The following is a 17,356-nucleotide window of genomic DNA, read 5'->3' on the forward strand; positions in this document are numbered from 1 at the left end:
GTCTACGGTCTCCCTCTAGATCTGATGCTGTTAGGTTCCACGTCTCTCAGGGCCAGGATACCCGTTGGGTCACAGTACGCTTTATAAGTAACGATTACATTACATTACGTGTGTGAACAGGCAAAATGCCTGATACCCCAAACAATAAAATGGCTGTACATTGGTCTGACCCAAATGTGAATGACACTTGCAGCCAATGGCTGAACAGGGCTTACAAATTCCCTTGTATCTATGCTGTTCTATAGCCTAAACCAATTTATGCATGACACTTTAGTTGAGGAACGGTTGAAAGAGGCTTTCCCAAAGCCACTTCAAGTATTTTAATTATTTTTTATATATTGCTTGTTTAGAGATTACAAGAATTCTGGACTGCAGATAATAAGAAAGCCAAAAGCCTAAAAACCACTAAAGCAGTGCCATATGGGCCCTGGTTTTCTGTCCATCACAGGTTTAAGAAATAAAAAGAAGTGTACCTGGCTGTCTGTCACATGCTAGAGCTGCAGCATCACCAGATTCACTATTTTGATATGGGCACGAGGTAACATTGTTATATAACATTATGAACAAGTGATATTGGTGTTTTCCCATTGGTGTGCCAAAGCTTAAAATGTGCTCTAAGTGAATAACCATGTTATCTCCTTTGTAATCTTGACTCACCATGAAAGCCTTTTCAGGCAATCAGGCTGACATTTACTTTTGAATTTACTTTGTCAAGTCTTTGTCAAGTGTTTTATTGCATATGGTCCAGAATAATTGTGCTATATACACTGGTTGTTTCATTGATTCCTGCTGATTTTAGCTATTGTATGCCCAATAGATCTCTATTTATGAATTTGTCACACAATAAGAGTGTATGTAATATGTCGTAGGCCATCCCTTTATATATTGAGGCCTTCGTTTTGTGGCCCTTTCTCATATATGCTTCTTTTGCCACATCCCTTTTAGAGCACTTACCTTTTTCATCCCACGTAAATCACTGTTTACTTTTGACTCTTCCCAGTCATCCTTCCATTTTTGAACTAGATCTACAAAGTCTCTTGGCACATCTAAAAATGAAAAGTTTGACAAGTGAAGAATGAGAATAATCAGAATATGTACATGTTTTTGGTCACATTTCATAGGAAATTAGTAGCTGGTGAGAAGGATAACCAATAATATTTTGCATAGTTTTAATTTCACTTGTCTCCTGTGTTTAACGTCTTTTTCTTTTGCATTGGCATCCCCATGCACAGCTGTGCTTTACACACACCCTGCTGTACTTTGGGATCAGAGAGTCTAGGCAGTGAGTGCAGCTATGCACGGGCCTGCAGGAGAAATCAGATCCTGCCTAGGGGGGCTTGCACAAAACATGATCCTCATAGGATTTCATGCTTAAATATGAAAACATTGTAACTGGATTCATAAGAAAATATTTTATATTATAAAATTGATCTGGAAAGGTTGGACGTATTCTAATTGTTACATTAACTATGCATTCCATATATGTAATGTTATATTGACAGTAAGGCCATTGTGTTATTGTATGAAGAGACAATATGTTATCACCTCAGACATTTGGCAAATGTACATGGTCCGCCTAAGACCATAACATTGCCTGCGTCTGTATATGTTTTTTTGGATTTCTACAGTGCAAACATAGCCAAAGGCAGTAGAGCACAGTATAAGGTCAAAGGCAAAGGTACAGTCAAGAAATCTGTAGTAACTAGACGTACTCCTTGTTACTTTTCTCCTCTCTTTATTTCCAGTTCAAAGTACACCAACAGTAACCTCAGGTAACTACAGTGCCTGCTCCTCTGCTAGCGGAGGAGCATTGCCCCACTGGTCAAAAAGGAAAAATAAAATGACAATAACATAGCATTATTAATATTTTATTTTTCCTATTAAATGCAGTCAGTGAACTTGTTCAATGTGGGGCGGGGCAGGCCAGAGCAGGGATGGAGTACTTTGTACTCCTGAAATGTGCATGAACTGTTTTGCCAGCCCTCTTGGGCCAACCAAACAGATAATGCGCACTTTGCATGCTCCCCACCAGGCTGCATTACACAGTCTGGTGAGGAACATGCTCAAGCTCCCTGTTCCACTCTAAGCGCTGAACCACAGCGCTCAGACCAATCGCAACGCTGTATTGCAGAGTTGTCATTGGCACAGGGAAGGCGACGGCTGGCTGTTTTCACTGAAAAGTGTATACATTAGTCAACTTTCCCTATCTCACAAATGCAATTAAATACTTAAAGATGTAGTTGCAGACTTATTTTTTATTCGGAAGTAAAGTGTTTAAAAGAGATGTCTTGTCTGAAGAAAGAGCTGCTCTTTTCAATGAAGATAACAGTGTTTTGGCTATATTTTATAGGTAGATTCAACAAAGTGAAAAGTTTGATTATTCTTATAGAAGAAACGACAAATTGACTGGTTAGAAGGAAATCATACAGAGCAACAATGTCCCTACATGGAACATAATGTATCCAAAATAATTAACTAGATTAATTCTTCTACCAAACAAATGTACTTGTTTTACTGCAAAGATGAGTTGAAGGAAAGTGAAAAAAAATACGTCTATGCTCAAGTATAAGCACCACACCCCCTCTAAAGTCTTGCTTCTCGAAAACGCTGTGTAGCCGACAGCAGTCTTTTTGTAAATGCTTATAGAGTTGATTACGCAGTAAAATAAACACCGTATGCTACATATAGTATAGCAGATGGGTTTAATTTTACTATGCATGCTGACTTAGAGGCCTAGTAAATAGACTGCTATCTGCTGTCTGCCTTCGGCTCTACAGTCTTAGTAAGAAGACTGCAGTCTGTTGTATGATATGCAGCAGATGGCAATCGTTTTACTATGTCTACGGTCCTGTAGTCAGAGTGAAATAACTACCATCTGCCATACTGCAAATAACATACAGCAGTCTTTTATTACTTTGACAATCCTGTAGACACAGTTATGAGGAGGTAGTCTGTTATCCTCTGGCATCAGGCAGAGGTCCTTTTACCTTGATTACGACCTAGAAGAAATAAGGCCCTAATTTAAAAAAATGGAAAATTTACAAAAAGCTTTCACTGTCCCATTTAGAACAGGTGATTTCTCACCTTCAGTTCACATTAAGTATTAAACCACAATAGTTATTCGAGGTAATTTTCCATGTGTATTTTAAGTATATTGTGTTTTCCTTTCAATACTTACATTGCAGATTACAGTATGTGGTGTAATGGTCACTCCACATGTGTAGAAAATACTAAACTAATAACGGCAGAGATGCCTCACATGGATGTTGTTTTCAATCACTATCACAGGCCACTTTACTTTCACTTTACCCTGTTATGGAGTAGGACTGATGGTGATGTCAGCCGAATAACTACGTAATACAGTTGCATGGTTAGTAATCTGGTGCCCCACTTTCAATCACAAGTATGAGATGATCATTGCAGCTCTAAGCAGACTTGTTCTTCACATGCATTCATATGCTGCTAATGGCTGTGGAGAGAGGTTCCTGGGCCAAAGAACATGTATGGGGTTATTGACACCCATGATAACTGTAAATTGTAATTAGGAAATTACACATCAATTAATAATTTCCGCAGTCCAAATCAGGATAATATTTCTTATCCCTTGGGATTGTCGCATCTACATGATTCTGCCATTGACAGTGAGATTTGCTACAATTATATATTGCCGAGTAACTAAACCATATTGGGCTCAGGTTAGGTGAAGCAACGTACGTAATAAACCCACAGGTATTGACCACCTCAGGGAGGCAACCAATCTCATATGCTCAAGCCATAAAGGCAGGCTGGTATGATGGAAGAACAACCTGTCAAAACATGATATTGAGGAATTCCTTTACCTTCCAAAAAACACTGCTTTGGCCAGGTGATGGCCGGTCAATCCCTCTAACACACTCAAACTTAAATTAAATACAGTCACAGCTATTTACCAAGGTCAGCAACACAGTAGGCCTTGATTAAGATTACAAGTGCTAATATCGCACCTAATAGATAGCAGTACCAAGGGATATGTTATTTATCGGGTGTGATAAATAGCACCTATTACGATGATGCATGATATGATAAATATTGTACGCTTTTCCACGGTTAAAATCAGCAGGTTTGACCTGAGAAAATTTAACATAGGTTGAGGTATTTAACACAGCTAGTCATTTTTGAATGGGTTAAGTACAAACTAACTCATAATTTTGACCAGAGAATAAACAGGGCATTACACACAGGTCAAAATTGACAAACCCAATGGTAATCACGCGGTAAAAAGCTAAGCAACTGACAAATGTGTACTGCACAAACTCAATTCAATAAAGTCTTCATCAGGACTCCTTTTTGACTCTCGCTAACCCATGTTTTGTTGGTGTCATATCAAATACACTGTGTATATTAGCTGACTGGTCCATGAAGCTGTAATCAGTCTACATTTCACTTCTCATCTAGTGAGAGCAAAACACTCTTTTCCACCCTCTATTTCCTTTGCCCTCTATTTCACACAGCATTAGAATGCTTCTAACATCTGCCCTTGATGTTTTATTTGAGTCTTCTTGGATCTCTCAGTTCTTCAGGAAGGACACAGTTATAGAGATGCAATTCAATGCCTCTGCTTTATTTTCTTAAGAAGATTTCAATAACTCTCCTTTAGGGACTTTTACAACCGCATGTGTCTGTTTGAATTAACCAGTGGAATATTTCAATCAATTTTATACTTGTGAATATTTTTATTTGCAGGAGCTCTTGGCCTGTTTAGGTTTTTGGCTCTGTTTTAGGTAAGAGAACCACGCTAAATTGAACAGGAAGTTCGTGGAATCCCTTTCTATATAATAGTGACTAGAGAGGAACATAGTAGCAATCTCACCATGTCCAGCTACTGCTTCACGGTGTAGGGCATTTTACAGTCCTTATTGCACTCTTCCAACAGACGACGCATTTAATGTGTGCTTAGAGGTGCTTCTTCTCTCAGTATATTTCTTCCTCAGTGATGACCACAGTCTTGGTCAACCATCACTTGTACTTTCATACTCACCTCGGCGTTTACTGGCACTTACTGCTTAACTTTGCTTTTCTTTTGGCGTCATCGATTTTAAACTGTTTAGTGAGCAGATATCATCCTTTCCACATTTATAGATTTTTGTCATTTGATTAGCCTGGGGATATATGTCTTCCCGAGATGCAAATAAATGGCATGCAGTCAGATCTCCTCCTATTCTGACTGCACCTCTCCTTGGTTATGTCTTTGTGGTTTTCTGCTAATGTAAGACTAAACCAAAAACCACATTATTTTTTTCAGCCGAAAGTAATTGGATGAATCATATGCGTTTCCCACTCATTAGAAGATATTTGACACTTAATGCATTTTGAACGTTTCCTGCAAATATAAACTGGTCACGCAGAATGAAATCACTAAACATTAAAAAGAAACCAGAAAATGGTTTATGATAGCTGATGGTGAGATCTGTGCGAAGAGGCAGGGCCCATCTGCAGAGGAGACCGTACGCTGATATCTCTCAGGTGTTAAATTAGGTATGTTGCATGATGAGAACAACATGGGCAGGACATACTAGAGTAATGTTCTGAATGGTTAAGGGCTTGAACCCTTCGTGTGTGGATTATCCTTTGTAAAAGTGACAAATCCTGAAGAAACGAAGCGGAGCATGCCAGTACTGGGCAGTATTTGGAAGTTTTACCCAGCTTCAGGCCCCTTCCAAAGTAGCCTGTCTTGTTCTTTTAATATAAAACAGGTAGAGACGAGGCCACCAATCAATGAGAACCCACTGCTTCAGTAGACATTTCCGTAGGAGGTAGGCCTGTAGGAAAAAACAATCAATGAACACTGCATCGAAAAAATGTTTGTCAGTGCGGTCAAACAGAGCACAGCAAGACTATATTGTAAGAGCAAATGGATCAAAACCACGGTAAATGTGACACTGGAGCTGAAGGCATTATATTAGTCATAGAATATTAATAGATCAGCTGCGAGTATCTTAACACCTCAAAGGCTTTTCCCAGTGAAAATGTCCAAGCATTTCATTTTTACGGAATTCTAATAGATATCACTGATGTTAGAGTGACTAGATAGTCTGATCCACAGGCCAAGGACCCACGACAATTTGAAGGTCACAGAATCCGGTGTGTGCAGGCTCTCCTTTCCTTGCAGATGAAACAAAGTTAGGCTCCTGAGTAGAAAGTTTTATTCATAAGGTCTGACACTATACGAAAATGAAAAACGAGTACTGTCAAATACGATAGGTTTGGTGTTTTAACAGTGAATAGCTGTTGTATTGGAGTTCAGGATAAGTTTTGTTTATAGTTAATTAATAATTATGTGTGTGGCTGCATGCTCTGATGTGTATGAGCGAAGGATAGAAAAGCAGCAAGATGCTGATACTTGCCGGTAATCTCAGCACGGAGGAAAGGGCTTAATATTCCAGGAATCTAAACTACCATTGTATTCTCTATTAATCAGCATAAGGCATGCAGATTGGTTTATTTATTTAAGCAATTTGTAGAGAGCACAAATACCTGTGGGTGTCTCGGCGCTAAGGAGGTAGAGGTGGTAGTAAGGCGGAATGCAGGTTATTGGGTGAATAGCCAGGTCTTTAGTAGCTTCCTGAAAGAGAGCAACGTTGGACATACTTTGATTTGTGGGGGAAGAGACTTCCATAGTCTTGCCGTGGCTACAGTGAATCTTTTGTCTCCCCAGGAGACCTTGTATGTACGGGGGACCGTGAGGAGGTTGGCAGAGGAAGATCGTGCATTTCTACATGTAATGTGAGTGGACAGGGCTTTCCTTAGATAGATGGGACCTGTGTCATGGATCGCTTTATAGGCTATGCAAAGGGCCTTGAATTTAATTCGATTGGTGATTGTCAGCCAGTGCAGCTTCCGCTCCATTGCCGAAATGGGTTTGTGTTTGGGGGTGCCTGAGATGATCCTTGTGGCAGCGTCTTGTATCAGCTGCAGTTTATTGATGACTTTTTTTCTGCGCATTTAGGAGTAAGCCGTTACAGTAGTCTACTTTAGACATACCCAGTTTGCTTATCAAGGTTTTTCCTGTGTTGGCTTGAAGGAATGGTAGGAGTTTTTTGATTATTCTTATTCTGTAGGAAGCAGAGGAAGTGATGGCATTTGCGTAGGCTGCAAATGAGAGTTTGTCATCGAAGATGACGCCAAGGTTTCTTACTTTCTATACTGGAGGTGGGGGAGGTGGGGCAGATCAGTAGGCCACCAGGTAGGGGACAATGAAGGATTGAGGTTACCAAAGATCATGACCTCCGTTTTTTCTGAATTTAATTTTAAGCAGTTTTTGGCCATTCATGAACTGATGCCGATCATGCCTGCTTGAAAACTGGCCGCTATTTCATCTCCGTTGTTGTTGATAGCTAACACCAGTTGTGTGTTATCGGCGTAGGTGGTTAGCCCCATCCCATGTGTTTTGATGGTTTGTGCCAGGTCTGACACATAGAAATTAAATAGTGTCGGTCTGAGGGAGGACCCCTGTGACACACCACATGGGAGTGTGAAAGAGGGGGAGTTGAACTCTCCTAGGCTCACAGGAGCGATTTGCCAGGAAAGAGGCCAATAAGTCTTTGGCCTTGAGTTTGGTGCCCAACTCAGAAACACGGTCGATCAATGTGGCATGATCGACCGTGTCAAAAGCAGCCGACAGGTCCAGCAGTATAAGATCTGCTGTCCTGCCTAGGTCTCTTGTGGCTCTGATCTCATCTGCCGCTTTGATAAGTGCAGTTTCAGTGCCGTGGCTTGTCCTAACACTAAACTGTGATTCATCTAGGAGGTTATTTTCTTCAATGAAGTAGGTCAGCTGCATATTCATTATTTCTTCAAAGATTTTTGCTGGGAAGGAGAGGCTAGTGATAGGTCTGTAATTTTTGGTGTCCAGTGGGTCTAGGTGCTGTTTTTAAGGAGGGGTTTGATGATAGCTCTTTTCCAGGTTTCTGTATAGATACCTGTATTGAACATGGCATTGCATATTTCAGTAAGTTTGGGTGCTAAAAGGTCTGGTATGAGTTTGGATACCAAGGTGCGACAGGGGTCTGTAGGGAAACCTGATTTGATAGTGTGGATAAGATCATGAACTTGTGAAACGGCAATTTGATTAAACTGTGCGAAAGTGCTTTCATTGTCGAAGAAAGAAGGCAAGGTGTTCTTAGATTGAGATCGAAAATTATCATATATTGAGCTGACCTTGTTTTGAAACGCCTTGGTTAAGGAGTTGCACAGTTCTTCAGAGGGGGCAGGTGGGGGATTTACTTTTGAACCTGAGAGTTTAGTGACTACCTGGAAGAGGAGTTTGGTGGAGTCTTGGACCATTTCTATTTGGTTGGTGAAGTATTTGCTTTTTTCTTATATAATGATAAGTTTGTATTGTGACAGTGCTGATTTATAGCGGGCTTTGTCGGCAGTGTGGTAGTTTCTGCGCCAACGTCTCTTGAAGTTTCTGCAGCGTTGTTTTTCTAAGCTTAGGGAGTCTGAAAAACAGGGGGCTGAGGTGGTGGTTCTATTCTTGGAGAGGTTCTTGGTTGTGTGACAAACTACTGCCAATTCTCAGCTGACTGCAGTATTTTTTATCAGCATCTTTCAGAATTTCATATCAAGACTCGTGTACGTGACGTTACTAGTTACACTAGTAACATCACGTCTAGAACACAACCAATCTTAAAACATATCTAGCTGATGCCTATGGATGACTATCCATCAAAGGTCTCGGCTCTCTTACACCTGGGTCCAACAGCAAACACATACAAAGACTGACTTAGGGCCTGATTTAGATCTTGGTGACGGCTTACTCCATCACAACAGTGACGAATATTCTGTCCGCCCAAATATAAATCCTATTATATCCTATGTGACTTATATTTCGGCAGACAGGATATCCGTCACCATTGTGACGGAACAGGGCTGGCTTTAGCGATGGTGGCGCCAGGTGCGAGAATCATTTTTGGCGCCCACACACCACATGAACGCCTCCTCGGAATCTCTCACTATGACCGGGCATAAGTGCCCCTCATCTCTCCAATCATAAATATTTGCTAAACACAGCACCCAATCCTGAGGTCGGCACCCCCTCCACTGGTCAGCGCCCAGTGCAGCCGCATCAGTCGCACTTCCCTAAAGCCGGCCCTGTGACGGAATAACCGCCTGCCAAGATCTAAATTGGGCCCTTAATCTCCTGCTGAATTCCTAGCATGTTTCACTTAAGCTAAGCTGCACTTACCACTCAATGCACCAGAGTTGGAGAACATCTTTGATCCTCACTTGCTATTTACACCCACATGAAGCTCACTTGTCAGTAATAAACCTGTTACTCCAGTGCTTTGCAGTAAACAACAATTAGCAATACAAATACAATTTAATTCATCAATTATTAAGAGTGCTTCTTACATTGAATGGTGCAGTTTCTTCAGTAGCCAATCTGGCTTTTATATTTTTTACTGAGATAATACTAGAATGTGAGCAAGTAATTGGTAGAGTAGAGATAAAAAGATTGGAAACTTTGTGCACCTTAACATAATTTTCAGATTAAAAATGCAAAGGTATTTTGCCTTTTCTTTAAGTGAGGTAAATATCATAGTGTACCTTCATTTCGCCCATCTAAAATTATGTTTCTACCTGTTTTGTTAGATTATTTTTGGTTACACTGTTCTATTCTCGCTATTCAGGCTTGTTAGTAGGAGCATAGCCCCATTTAGAAGTTATTTAGGCTTATCTTTTATGGTCCTTTGTTTGGGTCCAAGCATCCATTCCATGCTTATTTCACCACAAAAGTACAGACCTGTGTACCTGTGTAGAAGGATTTCTCTATGGAAGGAAGAAAGGGGCAATCATGGGAAATCACAGTTTCCCATGCAAACGGATACTGGAATATTATAGGTCCTCTCTTTGAATTTGGCGGCCATCAACACCAAGCTCACCTGTGATAATTGGGGTAAAATTATAGATGACTTTGATATTTGCCTCTCGGGCTACAGCTGAGCTTCATATATTATAGTTCACACATTTTAGCATAGAAGCATCCTGTTCCCCGCTTGGACGGCCAGCTGGAGGGCTCATAATTTGAGTCAGCATTAAATAGCAATGCTCCATAAAAAAGTGGTTGAAAATGCTTAGGATCTCTTGGCTGTGCTCGGGGGTAAATCATCCTTATAATGAATATCTATAATAGACTCCCCATACAGCAGCTGGAGTGTCCAACTCTAGTTGCACTAGATGGTCTCCTTGAAAGGTCAGAGGGGTATGATTTCTTATTGATTTCAGGGCATCTAAATACAACATACCAGCCATCAGAGTTGTTGACAAATGTTACAGGGGAGGAGGATGTGGTGTGGGGAATTCAGGGCCTGTGTCATGATAGTCCAGTTAGAAACATAAAAGTCATCTTCCAAATTGTCTCACTTACACGTAAGCATAGCTTTAGAGTTTGTAATTATCGCACTACGTCAGATAAACACCCAAATCTCATGTTTAAGAGGGCTAATTGCCATTCCAGAATTTATTACATCTTACTGGATTTACCATCTTGGCAATTCGTGAGTGATATGAAGATATTTGAAAGAGAAGATAGTTATCATAATGCCCTGGCTTTAGACTAGTACCATATGTTTACCCTCCCTGACTGTAAATCAGTAGGTGAGGTAGCTTATCCTATCATTACAAGCAAAAATAGGAAAGGGATTAAGTGGCTCAAGATAGAGTGTAACCAAGATATCATTGCTCAGATATATACTAGAGTAATTCAAGCTCTCATGCATATGAGCATACAGGGAAGTTAAGTGCAAATCAGTGTTGCCTCAAGCTTATTGAGGAAATTAAAGATTTCTTTTATAAAAAAGTGAAGAGCTCTATCAATTGCTCCAACAAAATTGATTGGTTTAATGAATCTTGCAAGGAAATATCTTATGGGAGCCATCACAGCTGAACATACATCAATAGTGGCACAAAAAAGGTATTTACACACCAAGGACCAAAAACTATCAAAAAGAGAATGGGAATAAGGGCAGTGGGTAGATCTAACTACAGCAGCTAAAAGTAAGTATAGCAAACTGTTCTGGCACACTGTAAGGGTAGTTAGAGACATAGTAGACAAATTCCTAAAACCATTGGTCACTGAGCTCGAGTCCTTTGTTAAGGACAGGCCATTTCATCAGCCTAGTCGAGGGTATCCCGTTCTTTGAAAATCGTGAACTGCTGGTCACCTTAGAGGTGGAATCTTTGTATTCCAACATCCCCCAGCAAGGAGCGTATATCACCATTGAGAACATTCTATCTACCAGACCTGAGATCAGTAATGCTGAATTCATTCTCCAATGTCTCGAAGTGGTGCTTTTTGAAAATTACTTCGAATTTGGATCCACATTGTACAGACAGACAACGGGAGTCAGCATGGGGGCAAGCTGTGCCCCGAGCATTGCGTGCCTCTACATGGGGGAATTTGAACGAGTGAATATCTTCAATGAGATGGCCCCCTTCCATAAAAACATCAAGAATTGGAAACGATTCATTGACGACATTTTCTTTATCTGGAAGGGGGACCAAACCTCCCTGGATGAATTCACCTTATGGCTCAATGCAGCTGATCCAAATCTACGATTTACCTGTCATTCTAACCATCACAGGATTGAAATCCTAGACATATGGATAGAACACCAAGACCAATCTATAAAAGTATCCTTGTGTACCAAACCCACCGCCCGTAACACCCTTTGTCAATATCAAAGTTTTTACCCCCGCTGCCAGAAGGAAAGTATCCCCTATAGTCAGTTCCTCCGTATTCGGAGAAACTGTTCTGACCTACGGGATTTCTTGACCCAATCAGACATCCTAAAAGAGAAACTACTATACCGTGGATACCCCCCAAAACTGGTTAAAGATTCTTTTAAGAGAGCCAGATACACCAACCGGGAGACCATATTTCAACCCAAACCATCGGAAAGTAGCGACCAATTGGTATGCATTACTCGTCATTCAAACCTGAATCATAAGGTACGCCAGGCCATAAATTCCAGCTGGCATTTATTGAACCTGGAAAAGAACAAAACCCCATTAAACAGACCAATCTTTGCCTTCAAAAGAAACAGAAACCTCAAAAACCATCTCATCAGAGGCAAGATAGAAGAGACCCCCTATGGCATCCAAGGTGCCATTACTGGCCTGAAACCTATCTTTGGGAACCACAGATGTGGCACATGTCAGGCGTGCCCCCATGCCATTATTGGCGACACCCTAAACACCACTGAACGCACTATCTCTGTTGCCCGCAATGAAACCATGACTAACTGTCGAACAAGTAACGTAATTTATGCAGTAATGTGCCCCTGTGATCTCCCATACATAGGGGAAACCGGACGCAAATGCCGCATAAGGATAGGAGAACATAAATCCAATATTAGGAACATAAAGATCTCTGCACCCATTGTGTCTCACTGGATTGAAAAAGCGCACTCCGAATAAGACCTTCGCTGGTTCATACTAGAAAAGATAAAGGCTAAGCCTGGAACAGATCCCGTCAACCTCCGCAAAAAAAAGAGAGGTGTTCTGGATCTTTCTAATGAACTCTGTTGGTAATGGCCTCAATGAGGAATGCCCATGGCACAATACCTTTTTATAACTCTTGTGTCATCTACTATCTGTCTCCTGTTGAATCACTGCCTATTTCAACATAAATTGGACTATAGTTGTAGTTATGAGTAAAAAACAATACCTTATTCACCTTTGATATAAGCTGGACCCTTATCTCTGAAGTGATTACTTAGTCTGAACCTTTCCTTGCGGGCCCCCAAGATCGGGAAATCTACAGACCCCATCTGTTTGATCCCATATCATGTTGAAATTGTTCAGTGACTGTAGAAAGCCCTTTAAGAGAGAAAGAAAATACTTACGAAATCAGAAAGTCCTTGTTTGGCTTATGTACATATCTAATTGATTTGATCCTCCAAAAACACTTTTTTATGAAGATCGCACCCCCTATGGGGGCTGAGCATGCCTTCTACATATACTGTATAATACGATCCTAATCCAAGATGGAGTTTCTTACTTCCGTGATTTCAATGGATCGTCAGTCCTTCGAGAGTAACCACTCCAAGATGGTGGGACCTAATGAAAACGCTAGTCCGTCTCCAGTTTCTCGATACACCCGAAGCACAGCTGTGTTAGGTCCCACCATAACGTGCATAAAAGCGCGCTGATTACCGAGACCCGTTATCGCCTTTTGTTCCACGTCGCCACGGGACGAGAGTGGAATGGACTAAAGCCCCGGCCGTCTGGAAGTGCCGTGATTTTTCATCGACCAGGTAAATTGAGTATCCGCACCCTTCCTCCGTTCCTCTTTGAATTTTTAAATATTACTCTGACCTACTAACAAACCTCACTCCTCTCTGGCAGGGATTCATCCTTCTCGCAGACTGGCGTTTTAAATAAGAAGAGGTACTGATTACATCCTAGCTTGCAGTTACCGGCCGACTAACAGATGCGGCAATCTCAACCCCGCAGCCACCCGGTTAGTGTTCCCAGCCTTACTGTTTCAATAAGTCTATGTAGACAGTGAATCTATCGCACATTATCAACTCTAGAGAGATATTTATCGTCCTGACATCCTGACCCTCTTGAGTCTACAGCATGAAACATTACGTTTTTTAGATCCTTAATGCTCCTAATTCCCCCATGTAGGAACTGACATTTATGGCATCGCCTGTGAGGCAGAGATAGACGCAAAACGCTGTGTTCTGCTCCCTCCTGACGACGAGACGTGGTCTGCACATACCGAATCCCACCTGGTGAGCATAATTAAATACTATCTTGCAGTCAAAAGACCCCAGACCAGCCTCTAGAGATACAAACTTTTTGCTCTCGAGATTTACCCATAGTACCCTGGACGCTTGAAATCGGAAGTACAAACTGTCCCGTATTAGTGGATATTTTTACAGGAACTAAAATCCGGCCACCAGAATAGACCAAAAGAGATGGTAAAATGAAGAGACAAAAATCTGAGCTGCACTTCTGTTTATCTTGCAGTTCTTGAATACAGTATTTGAACCTTTGCTACTCTAAACCCGAAACCCCGAAGAGGAAGCCTTATCCTCGTGTATCCTCTACTGTCTTTGAAAGGTAGGAAACTGTATACACATTGAGGTACCCAATAGGAAGCCCCACCTCCGTGTGACTCCAGTAATATATAGACCTAGGCTCTAAAACATCTTCCTCTCTTGGACTCACAGGAAACTAAAATAGGACCTACCTACCCCATGTGGAAAACCCGGACCTGCTTCAGCCTTGTAACACTTTGAAGTTCCGTATTCTTCAGGTAAAATTCCCCTTTCAAAAAAACCCCCCTTTTTTTAACCTGAAGGTGTGGGAAAAACCATCTTGATACTGAAAACCCTGGAACTTACCTAACTGGGAAATACACTAGAGGTGTTATTTTCTAAGATCTGAAATGAATGACTGAATGACTGATGTTCAGAATGAGTGAATGAATGATCTCGGAAGGTTGTATTTACTGTCTTCACCTAGGCCCTCATTCTTGCTTGGCCTCCAGTCCCCGATCCTAGGGGGCTGCATTCTATTATATGAGCAATTACTGGTATCAGAGCCATTATATCTGTTGATTTTTAAACGTACTATTGAAATCAATAAATTGATTGTATGACAATTGTGTAGATAAGCATGTGGATAAAAATGTATGAAAACTTTTGAACAATGTAATACAAACAAATATGTTTAAATTTCAGCTTGTGTGTTTCCCTCCCTGGCTCCATCTGTTTGCCCTGACGAAGGTGCCTTACACCGAAACGCGCGTCGGCGCTACCATCAAGGACGGCAACTTTATACCATCTAAATTGCCCCTTCATTTCTGCACCCCTGCCCATGCAACTATAAGTCCATCCATTTGTTGCAGGTCACCTGTGTAAACGGTCTGAATGTGTATGAGTCTGAATAATCCCCTGAAGATGTGAGTGCCTGTTGAGTCCCCTTAATTTGCCCCGGAGCGAATGGAACACTTTAATGTATGATGTTGTTCTCATCATTCTGACTTGAAATATAATTTTGATTGTATATTTTTTTAAATGTCCGAACAGCTAATCCCTGAATGCTTTTTTATAAATATGTGCATAAAAATGAATAAAAATATATGTTTTTCATAAAAAGTATGATCTGAATTTCTGGCTCTGATACTCGGTAATTTAGCTCCTTTATTAAACTGGATCCCCTAGAGGACCATATGTTATTTACTCCGTCAGGGTGTTCTTCTGTAATTCTAGTTAGAGACAGGTCACAGTTCAAGACTATCATATCCAACCAATGGCCAGGGTAAACCATTTTAGTGCACTTTATGCCTGTGAGACTCAAAAGACACACAACACTATGTGTTAACCTAAATCGAAAATCTAGGGACATTTGTCCCATTGATTTCTGCCTGGAGGATATGAGGCTCGCACTCTCTACATTTCAGTGAGGGAAAGCACCGAGGTCAGATAAAATCTCATGGAACTTGTTCATTTCTGAAGTAGATGTACGGAGTGTTATTCCTAATCACTACTTCGATGCTATTCTAAATGGTACTACAGTTCCTTACTCCTGGTCAGGTGGTTCCAGTGTTCAAAAAAGGAGACAAAAATGTTCCCGCCAACTATAGGCCGATCAGTCTGATAGACATATTACAAACATTGGTTTGCAGGCATTTGTGGGGAGATTACACGGTTGGATAAAGGAAAATGAGATTCTCTTGCCTCTGCAGGCTGGGTTTAGAGAAAATACAGGCATAATAGACCAGATTTGTAGATTATTAATAATCCTATAGAAGTATGTGATAATAAAAAAAGAACACATATATGCTGTATTTGTTGATTTATGGGGCACTTTTGCTCTTGTTCCCATGGGGAAGCTGTGGTGAGGTATCCCAGGTTACCTAATACAAATCATCATTAGGCTTCACTAGGGGAAAACTCACAGAACCTGATAAAGTGGGTAAATGGGTGTGTTTTGGCCCCCATCCTGTTCACCCTATACATCAATGAGCTAATAAAGTCTTTACATGACTGTATTGGGGATCCCCCAACGATAGCCGGCAGCCCAGTTGCATCTTTAATGTCTGCAGATGACACATTACTTGTATCCAGGACTCCGATGGGGATACAAAACCTATTGAATAGATTCTCAGCGGTATGTAACAAGTTTGGCCTTGAAGTGAATGTAAATGAGACAAAATTTATGACATTTAATCCCAACAAATCATTCAAGGGCAAAGTGATGCCGGGAAATACCATACCAAATGGTGCCAATTGCAGTTCCTGGACCGTTGGAAGTGTGTGGTTTGTGCTGCAAGCCAAGAAAAACAACACCAATGCTGTCAGTGCCGCCGCCAGTGCCATTGCGACCTGCACCGAGGCTGTGGGCACCACTATTGAAGTACACGACGCACTGCGCCGTCTGCCCCACCTGCACCGCAGCTTCACCACTCGCTGACGCCTGCAAGTTATTGACCTCTATGACGCCAGCGCTTGCCACAATGCCTCTTGCTGCCAACACCTGCATCTGCCCATCACAGAGCTAATAACAGACACAGGTGATTTCCCGAACTCCTCAACACCGCACTGCTGAACGGAACTGATGTCTAACCCCCAATGCCTCCTCACCGCTGATGCCAGCCCTGAATCCCGAACTTGACGTACCGCCTCCTCTCCTGTAGCAGTAAATACCTGGCATCGCCTTGGCCCATGAATACCTCACCTCCATGATGCTGTGCACCATCTGTTGACTTTGTTTTCCAAGGTACTGTTACTTGGGGGTCCTTGGGATTTGTGCGAAGTAGTAGTAGCACCAGTTAAAGCTATATGTTTAGAAAAGTGTTATTTATGCAATAATTATTCTAAAAGGGATACCCTAATATATTTATATTGGATTTTTGTCATTTTGATCTTGTTTGGTTTAGATAAAGATACTTTATATTTCTAAAATGGTGTGGTTTCAATTTGTAGTGTTTGCACTGTGGTACTGTGTGTGTTATGTACAAATGTTTTACACATTGCCACTCAGATAAGCCTGTCTGCTCATGCCAAGCTACCAAGGGCGGAGCAGGGGTTATCTAGGTGTGTAACTCCCTCATCCTGACTGGTAGGAAAGGTCCCTACTTATACAGGGTGCATACCACTGCCAACTAGAAATCCTCATTTTTAACAGTATCTGTGTCCAATAGCTGAATCTTAACACAGTGGTGGATTTAACTGCAGGTTCTTGGACATCAAAGATTTTCCACTCTGCGAGGAGTTTATGAACCAAATTGATCCCCCACAGACAAAATCCCGAAATCTCCAATTCAGATATGGTATATTCCCACTCAATGGGTTTTGTT

The 17,356-nt window shown here is 41.3% G+C and overlaps 2 long non-coding RNA genes across 2 annotated transcripts in view; one reads left to right on the forward strand and one right to left on the reverse strand.

Annotated features, from left to right (window-relative positions):
- LOC144826286 (uncharacterized) overlaps positions 1-17,356 on the forward strand; it is a 485,735-nt gene that overhangs the window by 439,879 nt on the left and 28,500 nt on the right. The gene's annotated exons all lie outside the window — the stretch shown is intronic.
- Positions 1-17,356, reverse strand: part of LOC144826287 (uncharacterized) — a 195,781-nt gene that overhangs the window by 111,536 nt on the left and 66,889 nt on the right. Inside the window, exon 2 of the long non-coding RNA XR_013609761.1 lies at positions 955-1,046. This is a non-coding gene — a long non-coding RNA (uncharacterized LOC144826287). The remainder of the gene's footprint in view (positions 1-954; positions 1,047-17,356) is intronic.

The sequence above is a fragment of the Lissotriton helveticus genome, chromosome 3_2 (genome assembly GCF_964261635.1).
Source record: "Lissotriton helveticus chromosome 3_2, aLisHel1.1, whole genome shotgun sequence".
Lineage (NCBI taxonomy): Eukaryota > Metazoa > Chordata > Amphibia > Caudata > Salamandridae > Lissotriton > Lissotriton helveticus.